Here is a 20,162-nt window from a genome sequence, read left to right on the forward strand (position 1 = left end):
TTCCTCCCACATTCCAAAGATGTGCAGGTCAGGTAGATTGGCCATGCTATTTAAAAGGTATCTGCAGGAGTATATGAATAGGAAGGGTTTGGAGGGATATGGGCCAAGTGCTGGCAAATGGGACTAGATTAGTTTATGGTATCTGATTGGCTTGGACGAGTTGAACCGAAGGGTCTGTTTCCATGCTGTACATCATGATTCTAAATTATCCATAGTGTCCAAGGATGTGCCAGATGGATTAACCATGGGAAATGCCAGGAGAGGATAGGGGAGTGAGTCTGGGGGTGATGCTCTTTGCTGAGTCAGTATGGACTTGTTGGGCTGAATGGCCTGTTTTCACATTATAAGGATTATGAATGAGCCCATATGTTTCCATGAGACTATTAATTCTGTCGATTGGGAGCCCTCCAGAAACAATCACCAAAGTTAAAACATTGGGGTTAGAACCTAATGTATTCTGTCTTCATACTGCTTTGAATTGCTGCTCAGCACGGGAGTCCTGATGGAGCAACTGAAAGAGTCGGGCAGTTGCTGGAATATTTTGTGAAACTGATCTCCCAGTTTTGGCACTAGTTCTCAGATGTAAGTAAAGAGGACTTTGTGAGGTCAATTGGATTTGAATTTCTAATTCCAAATCTGATGCTGAAATGGAATTTTTACTCTTAATTTAGCTTCTGTAGTAACTGATAGAAACGAGCAACTTGCATAATCATCTCAGAGGGCAGTTTGTGTGGGCAATGTGGGATCAGCAGTTATTTAAAATTATCTTATTTCTTTGCAATAAAAAGCAGAATTTATATTCTGTCTTTGAAACAATTGGAAGTTTTTGTTTTTAGTGGAGCTACTCAAGGGCTTGGGAGCCAGCCTGAATATTTGAACAAGGCACTGAAAATGGAATGAGCCTTTTCTGTGAATTAATGACTTATTATCCAAATGGAAACAGATCTAGTTCATAATGGATTGCAAACTTCTTGACTTTGGAGTAGAATTTCAAAGAATAGTGTGAAAATTCCCATTTTATCACAAGACTGTGTGATGAGGATGTCACAAGGAAGGTTATTATGTGAGAATGGTCAGGTCATCAGATTATTTGAGAACAAATTTACAAACAGATATTATAGTCGAATCACAAAGTCTTGTGGAATCTTCCCAAGCCCTGAATGATGAGCTATGGTGAGTAATTTGGGAGAATCATGAGGGACACTTTCCTCAATATAGAGACTGTCATATTTTCCAATCCAGTTTTGCATGTCGAGACGAGATTCTTATTAATGAGTGGTGAGAGACCAATTAACAGTGATTATCACTTATTATTAGCTAATCTCCCCTCCTTGATAAAAACCGAAAGAATTGCAAATGCTGGAAATCAGAAACAGAAATGGAAATTGCTGGAAAGGCTTAGCAGGTTTGGCAGCATCTGTTGAGAGAAATCGGAGTTAACCTCTGAAGAAGTGTCACTGAACCTGAAACATTAACCGATTTCTCTTCACACATGCTGCCAAACCTGCTGAGCCTTTCAAGCAACTTGTTTTTAATTACCTCGTTAATATGAGGTCCTCATTCTGCCATCAACTGGATCAAAACTAGAGAATTTGTGACAGGAAATTCTAAGCGGGTGCCTGGCAACTCCAACTCACTGCTTGTTCCTCCAGACCCCTGCCTTGGAGACCCGGCTCCAGTATTTCAGAGCATGGTCCATGGGCAGTGGCTGCACGGTCTAGGGACAGGAGGTTTGTTTGTTTGAGATTTTACCGATGTGGAAAGACTGAGCCTGAGACACTCTGTTCAAAAAAATTATCCTGCTTTTCATTGTGCCCTTGTTACGTACAGTGCAATGGAGATAACCACAGAATGGATATGTAAGTGCTTGGTTCTATGAGAAGGGGGCTTCAATTTCAAGCAATGTGCAGCCTTTCAAAGGGCAACAGTATTCCGCAGAGAAGCTGAAACATTAGCAGGGAGTGGTACCTGCTTTGTGTGCCTGGGACATTGACTGTATGCAATCGAGATCCAAGCCACAGGGATTCCTGACCATGCAAGATAATAAATTAATCCCACAAATTCCTGTGATGCAACAGTAATCGTTGTCTCAGAGTAATACATGTCTACCTGGAAAGATGGTATTATTACAATTTACCCATTGCACTCTGTCCATTCTGGAGTTGTTCACTTCACACCCCGGACTGTGGTTTTCCAGTGCCATGTTTTTAGACTCTGCAGCATCTGCAGTCCTCACTTTCTCCTGTTCCATGGAGGCAGCCCGATGATCACCTTCCTGAGACAGTAAGGTCCCACCAGCATTGGTGGATTCCTTGGCCTTTGTGTTAGGTTGAGCAGGGCCCCTGTCACATCTGCTTGCTGCTGCCCAGCCTGATTGTGTGCTTCAATGAAGCTATGAATCACCAGCAGCTTGAGGATCCCTCCAGCCTGGGGTTGAGCAGCAGCCCTCAGAATGACTTGGTGCATTTCTTTTTTTTTGGGCAGCTGCAGAGACAGTGGGATTGATGTGTTCATGACTTTAACCTAGAAAGCCTACCTTCTGAGGTGTCACTGTCTGAGCTGGTGGACAGCTTCTGAGACACCTTGTCATTGCTTCCTGTGAGGCATCTCTTCCTTTTTAGAGGTGGACGGGGTCATGTCTTGCTGGGTGGCCCTCATGATTGGTACCTGCAGGAGGTAAGACACCAAATAATAGATGTTGTGACATGTTTAAAAATACCATCACCTCTTTTTTGTTTTTTTTCACCCCACCTTTATCTACCTATAGCTTTCCAAGCTATCTTCCTCCCTCCACCCCCCCCTCCAGTCCCACCCCCTCCTATTTATCTGTCAGCCCTCTTAGCCCCCCCTTCCCCAATATCCCTGAAGGGCTTACACCTGAAATGTTGATTCTCCTGCTCCTTTTGCTACCTGACCTGCTGTGCTTTTCCAGCACCAAGACTCTGATCTTTTTGACTCTGATCGCCAGTATCTGTAGTCCTCACTTACTCTTATTGGGAATGTAGCCCAACAATGATCCTTCCTTGTTTGCTTGAACTTGGAGATTTCCAATTCTCCACAGGAGCTCCCAGTCTTGGTCTGCAAGGGCTAAGATTCTCTCCTCGTTGTGGAGGGAAGGGATGGTGAGGAGATGAATATCTGGTACATTGCCACTTTTTTAATAAATAAAATTCATTCACAGGGTGTGGGTATCGCTGGCTGGACCAGCATTTATTTCCCATCCTTAATTGCCCAGAGGGCAGTTAAGAGTCAACCACATTACAGAAGGTCTGGAGTCACATGTAGGCCAAACCAGGTAAGGAGGGCAGTTTCCTTCCCTAAATGGCATTAGTGGATGAGATGGGTTTTTTTGGTAATTGGCAGTGGATTCATGAGGATTAGGCTCTAGATTTAAAAAAAAATAATTCCATCATCTCTCGTGACAGGATTTGAACCAGGAACATTCCTGGGCCTCTGAGTTATCGCCTCCCTTTATAAGAATAATAGTGAATTTAGAACTGTTAAGGTCCGAGTGCATGTTACTTTTGTAATCCGATATTTTTCTTCCATATGACAGTTATTATGAATACATTCTAGGTATTGAGAAATAAATACTAAGAGCTTTTCTAAAATTAAAGTTGTGGAAAGCACCTGTTATTATCCTTGACAGTCACACCAATTGGTGTTAATATACTTAGTCTTTTGAAATAAACCTATTTTTAGTCAGGAGATGCAACAAGGGAATGGGGCAGTATTTTGTCACATCTTGAATACTGTGTGCAGTTATGGTCTTCAAAAAGAAGGATGTAAGTGCATTGGAGGTGATTCAGGGGAGCTTACCAGATTGATAGCTGGAATGAGTGGGCTGTCTCATAACGCTGGGTTGGACAAACTCCACTTGCTTCCACTGGAGTTTAGAAGAATGTGGGATGACTTTGTTTGTTTATTGAGGTGTAAATATAGACTATAGAATCCCTACAGTGTGGAAGCGGGCCCTTCTGCCCAACAAGTCCACATTGACCTTCCGAAGAGTAATCCACCCAGACCCATTCCCCTATGCTCTACCTTTATCCCAGACTAATACACCTAACCTACACATCCCTGAACACTATGGGCAATTTAGAATGGCTAATTCAGTTAAGCTGCACGTCTTTGGATTGTGGGAGGAAACCCACACAGACACGGGGAGAAAGTGCAAACTCCATACAGACAGTCGCCTGAGGCAGGGATTGAACCCGGTGCAGTGAGGCAACAGTGCTAACCACTGAGCCACTGTACCGCCCCGGAATGATCATAAGAAGGCTTGTTTGGGAAAGGATGTTTCCTTTTGTGGCTGAGTCCAGAGCTTCAACGTGGAGGGGGAGGGGGGTGTTGGTGGCGGTATGCTTTTAGAATTATACGTCATCTTTTTATGACAGCGATGAGGGTTGTGCAACTTTGGAACACTCTGCCTTGGAGAGGGTTGAAGGCGGTGTCATTGAATAGTTTGAAGGCAGAATGAATTCTTCTGCCTAACAAGAATCTAAGGTTTCCTGAGGTAGATAGGAATGGGGAATTCAAACAGATCAGCCACCATCTTATAAATAACGGAGCAACTAGAGAGACTGAAAGTGTCTCAGTTTATAATTTGTATTACCTTCCTGAAGGGACACTTATGAATACATTTGGTTTTTCAACTGCAGTCCATTTGCAATAAGATTCTGGTAGATGTCACAAGTTATGGTGGTGAGACTTTTACTTGGACTGAGTCTGGAAAAGCATGGGTGGAAAAAAAACTTTTTTGGGGGTTGGCGGAGCAAAGAAAAGCTTGATAGGAAGGCTAAAAAAAACTTTTACACATTATGGGTACAAGGAGTTGTGTGAAGGCATAAGTAGTTGAGACGTTGAGCAGAAAGCATTGCGAGAGCAGAACTGGAATTGACAAGGTCAGAAAGGTGCAAAGTGTGATAAGTGTTGTGTCTCTCTTTATTTTTAAATCCTGCCTTCCCATTTCTTGGGTTCAGGAATGGGCTGGAAATTAGATGAGGGATAGAGAAGCATCAAAATCTTAGTGAAGCAGCAGGTGGGTACGTACAATGATGGGAATGGGTCGGAAAGATTGATAGGAGTGGGTCAGTGTGTTCACAGCAGCAGTGGTAACATGGCGGGGGTGGGAGGGGGGTAAACGTTGGAGAATTGCAAATTGAATTGAAAACTGGGTAGGGATCTCAAAGATGAGCACTCACCGTGGCCTCAATGGTCTGTTGTAGCTAGATTGCTGGCATGTTCCCATTGGCAGCACTTGTGCAGTTAGTGGTGCCATCTTTCAGGTAAGATAGACAAACCAATTGCCCAATCTGCCACCTCTGGATATGCAAGGTCACATTGTACATTTCAAAAACTGATGCAGGGAGGTTGGCTTCTGGTGGCCTGACCAACATTTATCCCTCAACCAACAAATGATTGCCTGATTATTATCACATGGTTATTTGTGGGAGCTTTCTGTAAATCAATTGGCTGCCTTGCAATTGTGACTGAAGTTGGAAGAGTAGGGGAGGTGCTGGCCTCGTGGTAATGCCAGTCAACTCATAATTGAGACACTCAAGCTAATGTTCCAGGAGTATAGTACCTATTGGTCAAGGGCATTAATTAACCAGTTAGGTTTTTAACCAGAAATTTAGAGGGAATTTTGAGGAAAGCTTTTTCCACTCAGAGTATGATAGGAATCTGGAATGTGTTGCTTAGTGGTAGAAGAAACGGGAAACCTCAACCTTGAAATATCAAAGACTGTGGGGCAAGTAGTGGAAAGTGGAACCACTGTAGGTAAGGTAGTAGAGCTTGTGGGCCGAAGGGCTATGTGGAATGACTGACTCTTTCTCTTTCTGTGGCTACTACATTGAAAAGTGATTCAGTATCTCCTGAAATCGTGAAGCACATAACCTAAATACAAACCATTTCTCTGAATTGAAGATTAGTAAAATCATCAGGAATCTAACACAATATGAAGGGTGCACAACAAAAATACCTACACAGGAAATGCATGGATTGAAGGATCTCTCAATCCCAGACCTTGAAATTAAAAACAAAAGCCAGTAAGCTATTCATGTGATCATTGAATTTTTAAATAATTGCTGTGTTTAATTTCAAAATATTCCGACTTGTTTACTTATTCACAATTTCTATCTGGGATTTACAATCACATGGCAGCACCATAACACTTTGTGGTTATGTGATGTAACACTGCTTTCTTTTATAAAAAGCATACATCACCTGGCAGACCACGGAGAGTCCGTTGATAAATTGAGGTTTAACGGTTGCATTCCTGGAGCTTCTGATGCAGGATTTTGTCCGACATTGTCTTTCCTGTCTGCTCTGCGTGAAGGCATGTCCTTCGCTTGTATGCTGGTGCTTTATCCCTGAGTCTTTTTTTTGGAAATTTGGCAAGTGTGGTTTGCTATAGCCTTTTATTCTTGGGAGGCAGGACCTGATCTGACCTTCGGTGGGATGGGAATGGAATTGTGCACAACTACATGAGAACTGAGCTGTCTGCACACCCCCAACCCTCCCCACTTTACGATTGAAAAAACAAAATTGGCTACATCCGGAATGCATCACGCCCATTAAGAGAGTGGGTGGAATCTGCTTAGTGGTGAACTTGGAGGTAGTGTGGTGGTGTACTGAATCCTGTTGTGTTCCAGCCACACCACCAAATGAGACCCTTTAAGTGGTCACTAATTGTCAACTTAAAGCCTCATCCTGCCACTGGCATTAACTCTGCAGTGACAGAGGATAATGTATGGTCTGCTTGTCACCTCTAAATGTCAGAGTGGGGAAATGGTCCCCCTCTATTGAAAGTTCTCAGTGCCTCATTGAACAAGAGGACACTGGAGGGAGCAAAAGCCCTGGAGAGTGCCACACCCCCTACCTCCCAATCTGAGAATCTTCACCCATGCCATATTATTTACCTGAGGTCAGGTTTGCTGCATGGAGTTCCAGTGGGCATTCTTCCTGCAGCAATCATGACTGCTCGAAAGATATGGCAAACCAAATGCACTGCTGGTGCCTGATCAGCTTGCAGGTCTTGGAAGGTGAGACCTCTGCCCTTGGGATGGTCCAGAGAAATTCACATAGGTGGTCTTGCTACTGCCTGATTACCTGGTGAAATTTTTCATTAATTGTTCAAAGATGTGCAAGTTAGGTGGATTGGCCATGCTAAATTGCTTAGTGTTCAGGGATGTGTAGGCTAGGGGGATTAGCCAGGGGAAATGCAGGGAAAGGGAAGGGTGTGGGTGGGATACCTTTCAAAGGGTCAGTGCAGACTTGATAGGCCAAATGGCCTGTTGATCCTTTCCATCTCGGATGTGGAAAAGTACAAGACAACTGGATTGTTGACTGTTACACCCCTGCCCAATCAAAAAAGAGAAAAGCCTAGTAATTATAAGCCAATCAGCTGAGATTATTTTTCGCAAATTGTAATCTTGTTCAAAATGAATGTTTACTAGAAAACATGTGGACTAACGAATGGTAATCAGCCGAATTGTTGAAGGCAGAATGTTTTGGGTGTACTTGATGGAAGTGATTAAAGTTGCTGGAATATTTTGTGGAACTAATCTCCCAATTTTGGCACGAGTTCTCAGATGTAAGTAAAGAGGACTTTGTGAGGTCAATTGGATTTGAATTTCTAATTCCAAATTTGATGCTGAAATGTTGATTCTCCTCCTTTTGCTACCTGACCTGCTGTGCTTTTCCAGCGCCAAGACTCTGATCTTTTTGACTCTGATCGCCAGTATCTGCAGTCCTCACTTTCTCTTATTGGGAATGTAGTGTACTGAAGACCAATTCTTACTTAGTAAGGGGATCAAGGGTAGCACTGAGAAGGTAAGCGAATGAAGTTGAGAAACATATCGGCCATAATTCAATGGCAGAGCAGACTCAATGGGCTGAATTGCCTAATTCTTATGGAGCAAGCTGGTTCAACTTACTCAATAACATCAAAGTTAAGAGTTGTTTCAAAATGTCCTGAAATGCTTTACTTAGCCATTGGGATGGATTAATGCAATCCCAATAGATTTTGCAGGCTGTGCAGTTATCAATAGAATTGGAGTTGATCGCTTCATTCACCTATCTGGTCTTCATAAATGGAGGCAAAAGCAAACAAGTCATGTTAATCTTTTTATTCCTGCTTCATCCTGTGTGGGTATCCCACATCTTAAGATAAATCTCAAGACTTTGGAAAAGAGCAATAAAGATCTTTTGGAATCCCACCAGGGTTGATGGGCTTCAGATATATGGAGAGATTGGAGAAACTGGGGAATCAAACAAAGAGCTTTAGATGCTGGTGATCTGAAACAAAGTGCTGGAGACACTCAGCAGACCTAGTAACATTGGTGGTGAGAAAGAGTTAATGTTTCAAGTCCAGTGACCCATTGTCTGATCCTTCTCTCTTCAGAAGCTGCCAGACCTGCTGAGTTTCTCCAGCATTTTGCCTTTGGAGAAACTTGGGTTGATTTTCAACGAGCAGGCCAGTCTAATTGGAGATTGAGACTTTGAAGGGTTTTGATCAGAGCAGCGAAGGTAAATTGTTTTCACTAAGTGAAAAAACCAAAAGACAGATATTTTAAGGTAATTGACAATAGCTAGAGCATGGGTGAAATGTTTTGTCTTTGAGTCATAGAGATGTACCGCATGGAAACAGACCCTTCGGTCCAACCCATCCATGCTGACCAGATATCCCAACCCAATCTAGTGAATTGAAGTATTCGCTTTTGAAATGCACTGCCTGAAAGGGTAGCAGGAGCAGATTCAATACATTTTAAAAATAAAACTGTCAAAGGATTCGGATTGACACTTGAAGTGAGAAAGTGTAGAGTTTTGGGTAGTGGAACTGATTGGATTGCTCCTTTACAGAGTGAGGTAAAAATTGGCTGAATGGCTTTGTTTTGTGGGATTACAAAATTAATTAGCAGCTTCTAACTCTGTTTGAATTACTTGTCAATTTCATCCTGAAGTTCACTCTTCATTCTCAGTAGGTGAGACTATGGCTTGTCTCCAATAGCTCAATATTATACATGGTGAGGGGATAGATAATAGGCTGAATTTTCTGAGGAGGGGCAATCGGATGCAGATCGCCACTTAGCAGCTTTTTAATGTAAAGCTTTTATGACAGGTCTGTGGTAGTGCGGAACATGTGGGAGAGGGCAAAGTACACCCTCTTTTTCTCAGACCTCTGTGGCCGATTTGTGATTTAAATGTCTCTGTGAATTTGACAGCAGGGTATGGAGGCTTGTAGGGTATTGTGTGTAAAGGTTGGACATAGAGGGGATGTTGAGTCCTGAGTATGGGGAAGGGAGGTAATTTGGGCGGGGGTGTGTGGTTCAGTTGAATAGTTACTCAGGAGGTGAGTAGGTTTTCAATAGTCTAACTTCTAATGAGTAACTCTTCCTTCTTAAATGCAATTGAACTCTGATTTGAAATAGATGCTTTGAACGTTTCAGGTTTGGGGAGTTATCTAGTGGAATCTTCAACTTCTCGAGCAATTCTCTCCATTTTATACATTGAGGATTTTACAGGGTCTCTGCACAACTCCTGTCTATGCTGCAGAAATGATTTGTGTCCATCAGAAATTCCAGGCCATTGTTTCTGTTTGTAAGGTGACAAATAAGAATAATGCCTTCTGTTCTCAACCCGCAAAATGTTGAGGTGGGATGAATCCTGACAGCAGCATTAAATGCTTTAAGGTGAGATTTCCATCCTTATTCTGATAGGGGGTTCTGGCTTGGAGTTGTCTGACTGGCAGCTCTATTGGTCCAGTAGGGACTACAGGGAGCCACCAGTGCTAAGGCCAGACCATGGTTAGGGTTTCGGTATGAGGCAAGTGAGAGAACAAGTTAAAGAATCTAGGGGTGAGGGTGGATAAACTTGGAGCCGGTGTCTTTGTGCCAAAGAATCCCTTCCCCCTCCTGCTGTGCTGCCTTCTTGGCTTACTGGCTTCCTCTCTATGCCAGTTCAGGTTGTAATGCAAGTAATAACATCATAATACTTTTGTGGCAACTTGTTTCCTTTCAATATCTCCTGAAAGGAACTACAGACATTGGTTTCTATTAGTTGGCTTTAGCAGTGGAGAAGTTGAGGGGTCCCTTGTGAAGCTCAACATTTCCACAGACCTCAAAATGTTCATTTGCTGAAACACATTAAAGGTAAAGCAATCAAAGATTAAATGTACTTGATAGCATATTTTGGCAAAACCTAGAGATTGGAGTCATAAAGCCACGGGAGCAGATCCTTCGGTCCAACTAGACCATGCCAGCCATAATCCCAAATTTAAGATGGGTCAAGCGCAAGCAGGTGCAACCATATCTCTGCAAACGTTTCTTCATTATGTACTTATCCAAATGTCCCTTAAACGTTGTAACTGTATCCACACCCACCATTCCTCTGGAAGTTCATTCCACACGTGGTCATAGAGATGTACAGCACAGAAACAGACCCTTCGGTCCAACTCATCCGTGCAGATCAGATATCCTAACCTAATCTAGTCCCATTTGCCAGCACTTGGCCCATATCCCTCTAAATCTTTCCTATTCATATAAGCATCCAGATGTCTTTTAAATGTTATAATTGTACTAGCCGTCACCACTTCCTCTGGCAGCCCATTCCATACCCACACCCCCTTTGTGTGAGAAAGTTGCCCCTTAGGTCCCTTTTTAAATCTTCTCCCTCTCACCCTAAACCTAAACCCTCCAGGTCTGAACTCCCCCTCACCAGGAAAAAGGCCTGTCTCTTTATCCTATCTGTGCCCCTCATGGTTTTATAAAAAGATTACCCCTGAGCCTCAGACTCTCCAGGGAAAAGAGCTGTAGTCTATTCAACCCCTCCCTTCAGCTCAAATCCTCCAACCCTGGCAACATCCTTGTAAAACTTTTCTGAACCCATTCAAGTTTTACAACATCCTTCCAATAGGAAGGAGACCAGAATTGCACGCAATATTCCAAAAGTGGCCTAACCCATGTCCTGTACAGCCGCACCGTGACCTCCCAACTCCTTTACTCAATGCTCTGACCAATTAAGGATAGCATACGAAATACCTTCTTCACTATCCTATCTACCTGCGACTCCACTTTCAAGGAGCTATGAAAACTGCACTCCAAGGTCTCTCTGTTCATCATCACTCGCCAGGACCTTCCATGAAGTGTATAAGTCCTATTCTGATTTGCTTTTCCAAAATGCAGTACCTCACATTTATCTAAATTAAACTCCGTCTGCCACTCCTCAGCCCCTCGGCTGATCTGATCAAGATCCCATTGGAATCTGAGATAACTTTCTTTGCTTTCTAGTACACCTCCAATTTTGGTGTCATCTGCAACCTTACCAACTACTCCTCCTATGTTCACATCCAAATCATTTATATAAATAATGAAAAGCAGTGGCTGTAAGAGCTGCTCCTTTTTTTTTTTTGAGTATTTTAAGTGTTGGAGGTGATTTCTTTGAATTCCAGGAGCAGCAATTTATTGTTTTATAAGCTGTTGCATTGTTTTGGAACTTTGGGGAAAAAAATATTGAAACAACAGCACTTTTAAAAGGAGGAAGACTGACAAAAGGTAGTGAGCACATAGTTAGTGAGGGAGCGAGAGAAAGAAACGTACACTGCTAACTGACGCAGCAGTGAATCTGCACTATTACTGCCATTGCTGTTTGACTTCATGTATCTCTGGACATCGGAGTGTCCAGGAAAAATTAACAAACAGCGAAATTCACAGCTGACCTTGGAAGAATCTCTCTGGGAGAGCTCACCATACAGGAACATATAAGTGCATAGTTTTTGTGTGTAACCTTGCTGAAAGTCTACAGTAAGGAATAGTGAGTTCTTTCATGATTATGTTTTATTGAGATCTGTTTCTTGATTACATTTTAAAACTATAAACTGTAAGTACTAAGTTAGCTGGTTGTACTTTGTTTTAGAGCAATAAGATGGTTCTATTTTCTGGGGTTGTAGATTGTGAAGAAGCAAAGATGGGGGGAGGGATTAGCACTACTCTCTGTATCCGGGACCTGGGTTTGATTCCAGCCTTGAGTGACTGTGCAAACACCACACAGGCAATCTTCCCAGGTCTGTGCAAGTTTCCTCCCATGGTCCAAAGATATGCAGGTTAGGTGGACTGGCCATACTAAATGCTAGGTTACGGGGATAGGCTGGGAGAGTGGATCTGGGGGGTTGTTGTAGACTCAATGGAATGATTGGCTCTTTTTGCGCTGTAGAGATTCTTGCAAGTATACCAGTAAGATTGTATGCTGCTATTGGGGCACAGAAAACAAAGGAGCTTTCTCTCAAATAATTGGTAATGATAAATGCCAACACTGAGGCACCGCTATGTTAATGATAAAATTATCTTGCAGTGAGATACCAGTAAGACAGGACTTGGCACAAACCTCACAGACTAAAGATGACTAGTTAGATTGTTTCTAGGGCATTAGCACAAACTGAAGACCCTGTGCTCAGATAGAATGCCTGATTTAAAATATCCACAGGCAAAGACAATAATCAATCCCTATTTAGAGAAACAAAGGGATAGTTGAGTCAGATCACCAGCCACTTCAAGTATCTTTCTCAAATGCCTTCCCTCTGCTCCCAAGTGTCTGCTTCCTTTGTAGACACATCACCTGAATGTAATAGACAAGTAAGGAAAGCAGATATAGAGTGCTGATATGCTGTCATGTATTCCCTATGAGTAAGGTTGATGATGCTGAGACAGTGTAAAATCTTCCAGACTCAACATGAATAGTTCAACATTGTGGTAGTTGAATTTTAAACACATGCCTTGCTCAAATCTTACAATTGATGTAACAAGATGCAACACTCAAACTGCTGCAGAAAGTACTGAAGAAAATATGATCTGAAAGCATCAAGGGCACAACTGTTGTTATAGAGGTCAAGTAATTGTTCAAGATGTCATGCATAAAGGAAATCATTATCCCTAAGGAAATGGGAAGAGATGAAGTGTATCTGTGCAAGCTATCTAGGAACAAACAAGTGCTTTACTGGCCAGATATGAACAGAGTTTAGTGACCAGTCATTGCATTGGTTATAATGAATACCAAGCTGAGCAAATGAGGGTTGCTTCTGACATATGATGTCCCAGATAGACTATGGATGAAGATTGGAGTAGAATATTTTGCTCTTATAGGAACTTATAATATTTGCGAGCAGTGGCATTGTATTTGCCAAGAGCTGATACCAGTGACTACCAATGAGATTGTAGAATGCCTGCAGCATCAGACATTAGCCATCCACCACAATGTCTCAAATGGCATGTGGCACTCAATTCACAAGTGATGAATGTGCTTTCCTTTGAAAAGGTTTGGGAAGTTTGCTTACAGGACACCAACCTCTCATTATTAACCAGTCAAATGGAGAGGCTGAGGTGCCAGTGAAAACTGCCAAAAGGATGTAATAGAAATCTTGCAACTCCAGCACAGACTTGTCCAAAGCAATTCAATGGCGAAACACACTTATTGAAGGTATGGAAGATAGTTCAGTCCAAACACGGTCCGTTTGCAGCTGAAGTATACTTCCAGTAGCGAAAAAGCTGCTGACGCTGAAAGTGCTAACTACCATTAAATAACAAAATTAAGCTGAAATGTTACTTTGATAAAGCCACCAAGTCATTACCAGAGCTGAGCATTGCACATCAGAGTGCAAATTTCTGAAAATGAAAGTCTGCTCTTGTTGCAACTTGGGACTTGTGTTGAGCGACTGTTGCCTCAATTGACCCATGGTGAGTTTGAACGACTAGATATATTGCTGCACCTGCTTGTATCTCTACATCTACAGAAGCTATTCCTTCATTGCAGGTAGCTGATCAGGGAATGGATCAGCCACAACAATTGCCATATCAACAGAACAGCACAGAAACAGGTCCTTTGGCCGACAGTATCTGTGCTGACCATTATCCTCTTCTAAACTAATTCCGTCTGCTTGCATATTGATCATATTTCCTTCTTCCCTGCCTGTTCATGACTGCCTAAATTCCTTTTAATCAATGCTTATGTATTTGCTACCTCCCTTTGGCAGCGTGTTTCAGGTACCTACCACCCTGTGTTTTAAAAACCAATTTCTCTCACATCTCCTTTAAACTTTCCTGTTTCGCCTTAAATCTATGCAACCTGGGAAAAGGACTCTGTCTTTGCATTGATCCATGCCCCTCATAATTTTGTCCTTCTATCAGGTTGCCTCTAAGCCTCCAATGTTCTAGTGGAAACAATCCAAGTTTGTCCAACCTCCTTATAACTGATGCACTTCAATCCAGGGAACATCCTGGTACCCACTCTGAGGCCTCTGTTTTTCCTATAGTGTGGCAACCAGAACTGCACACAATTCCAAACTTGTTTTTATTGACTTGTGGGGTAGCTTGAGAAGTTGAAGGTGAACTGGCTTTCTTGACCCACTGCAGTCCATATGCTGTAGATTGACCCACAATACCATTGTGGGGGGCAATGTGGCCTAACTTGTCAATTTCGATATGTCATCTGCTCACTGACTGATAGCAAGCATGTCATATGCTGCCTTTACTCCCTTATCCACTTGTGATGCCACTTTCAGGAAGCTATGTACTTGCACCCAAAGATCTATCTCATATCAATCCTCCTAAGGGTCATGCATTAACTGTATACTTTCCTCTTGCATTTGACTCAAATGCGTCATCTCACTTAGCATGTGAATGATACTCCCTGGAGAAGGAATAACCTCTAAATGAGCAGATACCAGACGTCCAACTAATGGAAGTGCCCAAGCATGCTCTTAACAGACCTATGTATTTATACATGTATTACATACAATAATGGAAGTGGAACTGACTAGACTTTATGCATGGTTACATTAATGGATAATTGCTTTTGGCCATGTGTATTGAGTAACTTTGGTAACTTGTATAATGTAAATAATTTGCAGGCAATTTCTTTCCCCTGTGGGGAGGTGGAATGGTTGACAAAATGGATATGTTCCCTTAGTGTATAGATTAACCATAATCATATAACCACTGCCTCTTCTATAAGTGCCTTTGTATGCAGTCTGTGTTAGCCATTAAAATATGCTATTTGGAACACTAATCAACATTAATTGTGTTGGCAAATGTTGGAATTTGGTGTGGTTTGGCAAAACTAAATGGTTGAGCTTGAAGGAATGGCCGACAGTGGAACGAGGGTCCTTTTATGTGTTTTTTGCAATATAATGCAACAATGTGGATACATTTTGTTTTTTTTTGTCTTCAGAATGTTTCACCATTCATCACATTCAATTGATTCCTTTCTTTTGAAGTGTTCTTTGACTCCCCTGCCCTTTCTGGTCAGTATCTTTATTATGCAAAAATGCACATTGAGGAAGTGCTCCAACTAGCCGATAAGATCACTTCTTGCATGAAAATTATTTTTGCTTTTGGTTCGACAGACTGCTTAACCTGTATTTATCTGCCTACGTTTTCGGATTGCCAAAGAGAAGGAAGTTGCTTAGGGGCACGTAACATTATCAGTTGAGTGAAGGTTACATTGGTAGTTGTTGGGAGTTTGGTACAAAGGTCACCTGTACAAGTGGGAGAAACTGAATATTGTATGTTGTGTGTGGGTGTGTATGCATTTACGTATGGCAACATTTGTTTACATTTATTTTCACTTTGTAATAGTTACAATTTTATTTAGAAATATGTTTTGAGGGGAAAAGCTCTAAATTTAATAAAATTGTGGTTTAGTTATAAAAGCTATAAGGATAGCTTTTACTTCACTTTGGTTATGCTTTAATCGAATTGCCACATGAATGCAGCTTCAAAGTTCATGGTTTCAACTTGAAGTGAGTGAAGTATGAACTGGTAGTACAATTTAGACCATTGCAGTTTTCACCAGTGAATAATGGAGCTAGATTAAATAATGCTAGCTTCTGCAGTTGGTCATTAGTCAGATTTTAATACTGTGTGGAAAGAGATGCTGCATTTGTTCATTCGTTCCATCTCCGGTATGCTGCTGGTATTGTGTGTACTGCATACGGTAGCAATGGTGTACTACATCCCACTGCAGCACTGTATGCATCAGGAGGAGAAGTTTGCCTCATCTACAGGCATATGATTATATTCCTTCATAGGAGTAATCCATTCTCATTTTGAAAAGTTGCTTCATAAGCCAAAGAGTTAACACCAATTTAAAACTAGAAATTGTGGTTTTGTTTTGTCTTATGTTTTATTTACAAGCTTCCTTCGGATATGATTTAAAAATTCTTGTCACTTGTTTTGTTTTCTATTTAGATACATTGAAATAAATATTGAACTGAATTGACTTAATTTGTTGTGAGCAATGTAGTTCAACCTTGACTATCAGTGAAAAAGCAAAATTAATGGGAACTAGTTTCTGTATTCAATTTAGTTTATGTTGGTAGTTTATTTTGATTGGCATTAATTTCTTTCCTCTGCAAAGTCATTTAGCTCCATTTTCTCTAGCAGAAATGCTGATTGGAATATCTGTACATACTGCACTGACGTGTGCTGATAATTTGTATGGATTGAAAGAATTAGTGTGACATATATAAAAACAAGCTTCACTTAACTCTGCCTGCCAGTGCCAATTGCCCATGTGTGCTTTGGGAATTGTTTTGTGTCCACATGATCAAAATTCAGTAGTGTGTTCAGGTCTGTCCTTCCCAACTGAAACTGATCCAACATATGCATGTGCATAACAAATTTTGAAGCATTGCCCCTCTACAATAATGTGAAATGGTTGGATGTGGCTGCACACTGTTTGATTAGAAATTCTTGTCTTGTTGGTAACTACTCGGTGTTTTACCTTAGATTTGCAACTACAGGAGCAGTAGGGTCCCAGAAGAGTGCAAGAGGTTATTTGGAAAGCATAGTGTTCTGAGGAGGCATGTAATATTGAAAATAGCAATGGTCCTGAAGAGCATGTTTGTGTTACATTGACTGCACCTTTTTTACTTCACACAGTCTATGGGTGAGAAGTTGTGTTGTAGCTTTTGGAGGTGGCAGATGTCTGTATCCACTCCTAAAGGTCCTCAATTATGTCTAATCAAACATTACTATCGTGCAGTATATTACCTTTTTTATCCAAACTCCGTGCCACTTGTGTAGATACTCTACAATGGTATATCCCCCATCACTTGATAGACCCAAGAAAAAGAGGATTAGGACTGTCAATGACCTCCAAACAATCCTTATGCTATCTCACAGTGGTAGAAGTGGTAAATACTCTAAAGTACAGGGGTAGGCATACAGGCAAATACCAAGCAATGTCTCTCTTTTTGTATGAGAGGAAGTCCACTTCCATATCACCGTCCCCATTTTTTTAGTAACAGCACTCTGAAAGCCCCTTTGCTTCAGTTTAGACAGCCTGTGCTAACTACAAGGCTGGCTCAGCTTGCTGAGAAGGCCAGTTTGACACTTCCTATGGCACATCCAAATTTCCAAAGATGGTTTCAGCTGACCAGATGGCAGGGACAGCTGTTTGTGTTGTTTCAGCTTCCACTAACAGAGCCTGCTGACTATATCACAACAGAGTTGGAAAGAATGCCAGGAATATTCCGTAACTACTGTGCTGTCTTGACCTTGTTTGTTGCCAGTTAGAGAACTATTGATAATGTCACCTTTCATCCTACCAGGCCATAACAAAAGAGCTGGTCCATCCCAGACACACAGCTAATTGACAGAAACGAAGGGTTTAAGAAGGTGTTGCTATTTGTCAGTACATCATTGAAGATTGGCCACTAAGACCTGTTTTGAGCATCAACAACATTTCGCAGTTATAGATTTTTGATGAAAGACGGGTTGCTTCAGCTTTGCTCTGCAATGGTATCCCAGACTGGATTGCCCAGTGTAATGCCAGTGCCTGGTCACCAGTATGACCAATGATAGCCACCAGAGGGACCTTGGAGTTCAGGTGCACAGTTCTCTGGAAGTGGAGTCACCGGTAGACAGGGCTTTTGGCACACTGGCTGCCTTCAGTCAGGGAATTCAGGTATAAAAGTTGGAAAGACATGATGCAAGTTGTACAGGATGTTGGTGAGGTCGCATTTGGAGTATTGTATTCAGTTTTGGTCATCTTGCTATAGGAAGGATGTTATTAAATTGACGTAGAAGAGCTGATGTTGGACTAGGGTGGACAAAGTTAAAAATCTCTCAACACCAGGTTATTATCCAACAGGCTTATTTGGATGCACTAGTTTTTGGAGCACTGCCTCTTCATCAGGTATCTGTGATGAAGGAGCAGCACTCAAAGTTAGAGCTTCCAAATGAACCTGTTGGACTATAAGCTGGTGTGATTTTTAACAGTATTAAATTGGGAAGATTGCAGAAGAAATTTACAAGAATGTTTCCAGGACTCTCGGGTCTGAGTTATAGAGAGAGGTTGGACAAGCTCGACCTTTTTCTTGAGAGTGTAGGAGACTAGTAGATTTTATTTAAAAAAAAGTAAAAGATCATGAGAGGCATGGATAGGATGATGCACTGTCTTTTTTCCCAGGGTTGGGGAATTGAGGATTAGAGGGCATCAATTTAAGGTTAGGGGGAAAGACTAAAAGAGAACCTGAAGGGCAACTTTTTTAAACAAAGGCTAGTTTGTGGAATGAATTTCCAGCAGAAGTAGTTGAGGTGGGTACATTAACAACATTTAAAAGGCATTTGGATAAATACATGGGTGGGAAAGGTTTAGAAGGATATAGACCAAGTGCAGGGAAATGGGGTTGGCATGGGCCAGTTTGGGCCGAAGGGCCTGTCTCTATGCTGTAGGGCTCTTGTGACTCTCTTAAATGGAGCACAGTTTGCTGATGAGGCTTTCAGCTGGTAGATAAGGGACCTCAAGGAATTGTATGGTTATCCAAGAATCATTGGACCAGCATTAATCATAGTTTTGTATATACAGTTAAGAGAAAAGTTGTAGGAATCTTGTCATGTTTCAGAACAGTTGTTTCCGTTCTTTGGTTGCCTTGAAGGTGGTGGTGAGCACTCATCTAGAAGTACAGCGAGGGTAAAATTGCCATACCCTTACCATATTATAGGGCTTCTCTCTAGAAAGACTGGTGGTAGTTTAACTTGAAGGTCACTGTGCCCCCAATAAGGGGGGAATGTTGTGAAGGAGAGTTCTTTGTTGTAACCTCACTCGGTGCAGGAATTAAACTCGCGCTGTTGGCGTCACTCTGCATTGTAAACCAGCCATCCATCCAACTGCACTAACTGATCCGTTTTGAATTGTTGCAGCCCCTGTGCCATAGATCCACAATGCTGTTAGGGAGGGATTCCAGATTTTTGACACTGAGACTCTGAAAGAATGGCTAAATATTTCCAAATCCGGATGGTGAGTGGCTTGGAGGGGAACTAGTGGCTGGTGGTGTTGCCATGTATCTGCTTCCCTTGCCGCCCTTCTGGGTTTGAAAGGTGCTGTCTTTGGAGCTTTGGTGAATTTCAGCAGCGCACCTTCCAGCTGGAAACATGACAGCTACTGAGCAACAATGGTGGAAAGGTGAATGGACGTGGTGCCAATGAAGCAGACTGCTTTTGTCCTGGATGGTTTCAAGGTTCTTGTGGTGTTGGAATTGCATCCATCTAAACAAGTGAGGAGCATTTCATCACACCATCAAATTCTGTCTTGTAGATAGTGGACAGGCTTCAAGGAGTCAGGAGGTAAGTTACTCCGCTGCAGGATTCCTAGCATTAGACCTGTTCTTGTGGCCAGCATATTTATATGCCTTGTCCAGTTCAGTTCCAGAGTACATTTCGTGCTCATCCCACCCTCTGAGCTTCTCTCAAGAGGTGCTTAATGTGGAGTATTAATTCATCGACTAAAGGGGCTCGAGGACTTGTTAATTAGTACAGTTGCCTCGCCCATGTTCTTCCTGGCATTGAGACTTCATGGAGTTTAAGATGTAATGTTGAGATCCCCTTGAGCAACTCCACAGGTGTATAATGCTGTGCAAGGTGGTGCAGGACATACGCAGGCATGATGTTAGTGTTGTCTAAGGGATTCTTTTAAAGCCTCCTCCTTTAGATCTTTTGGTGATTTGACCTAATATTTCTGTGAGAAAGTGAGGGCTGCAGATGCTGGAGATCAGAGCTGAAAATATGTTGCTGGAAAAGCGCAGCAGGTCAGGCAGCATCCAAGGAACAGGAGAATCAACGTTTCGGGCATAAGCCCTTCCTCAGGAATGAGGAAAGTGTGTCCAG

At 42.1% G+C, this 20,162-nt stretch overlaps 1 protein-coding gene and 1 long non-coding RNA gene across 4 annotated transcripts in view; one reads left to right on the forward strand and one right to left on the reverse strand.

Annotated features, from left to right (window-relative positions):
• Positions 1 to 20,162, forward strand: part of lmo7a (LIM domain 7a) — a 225,001-nt gene that overhangs the window by 85,890 nt on the left and 118,949 nt on the right. The gene's annotated exons all lie outside the window — the stretch shown is intronic.
• The window catches only part of LOC122550530, a 41,728-nt gene that overhangs the window by 8,555 nt on the left and 13,011 nt on the right, over positions 1 to 20,162 (reverse strand). Inside the window, exon 3 of the long non-coding RNA XR_006311871.1 lies at positions 2,537 to 2,667. This is a non-coding gene — a long non-coding RNA (uncharacterized LOC122550530). The remainder of the gene's footprint in view (positions 1 to 2,536; positions 2,668 to 20,162) is intronic.

Source organism: Chiloscyllium plagiosum, chromosome 6, assembly GCF_004010195.1.
Source record: "Chiloscyllium plagiosum isolate BGI_BamShark_2017 chromosome 6, ASM401019v2, whole genome shotgun sequence".
Classification (NCBI taxonomy): domain Eukaryota; kingdom Metazoa; phylum Chordata; class Chondrichthyes; order Orectolobiformes; family Hemiscylliidae; genus Chiloscyllium; species Chiloscyllium plagiosum.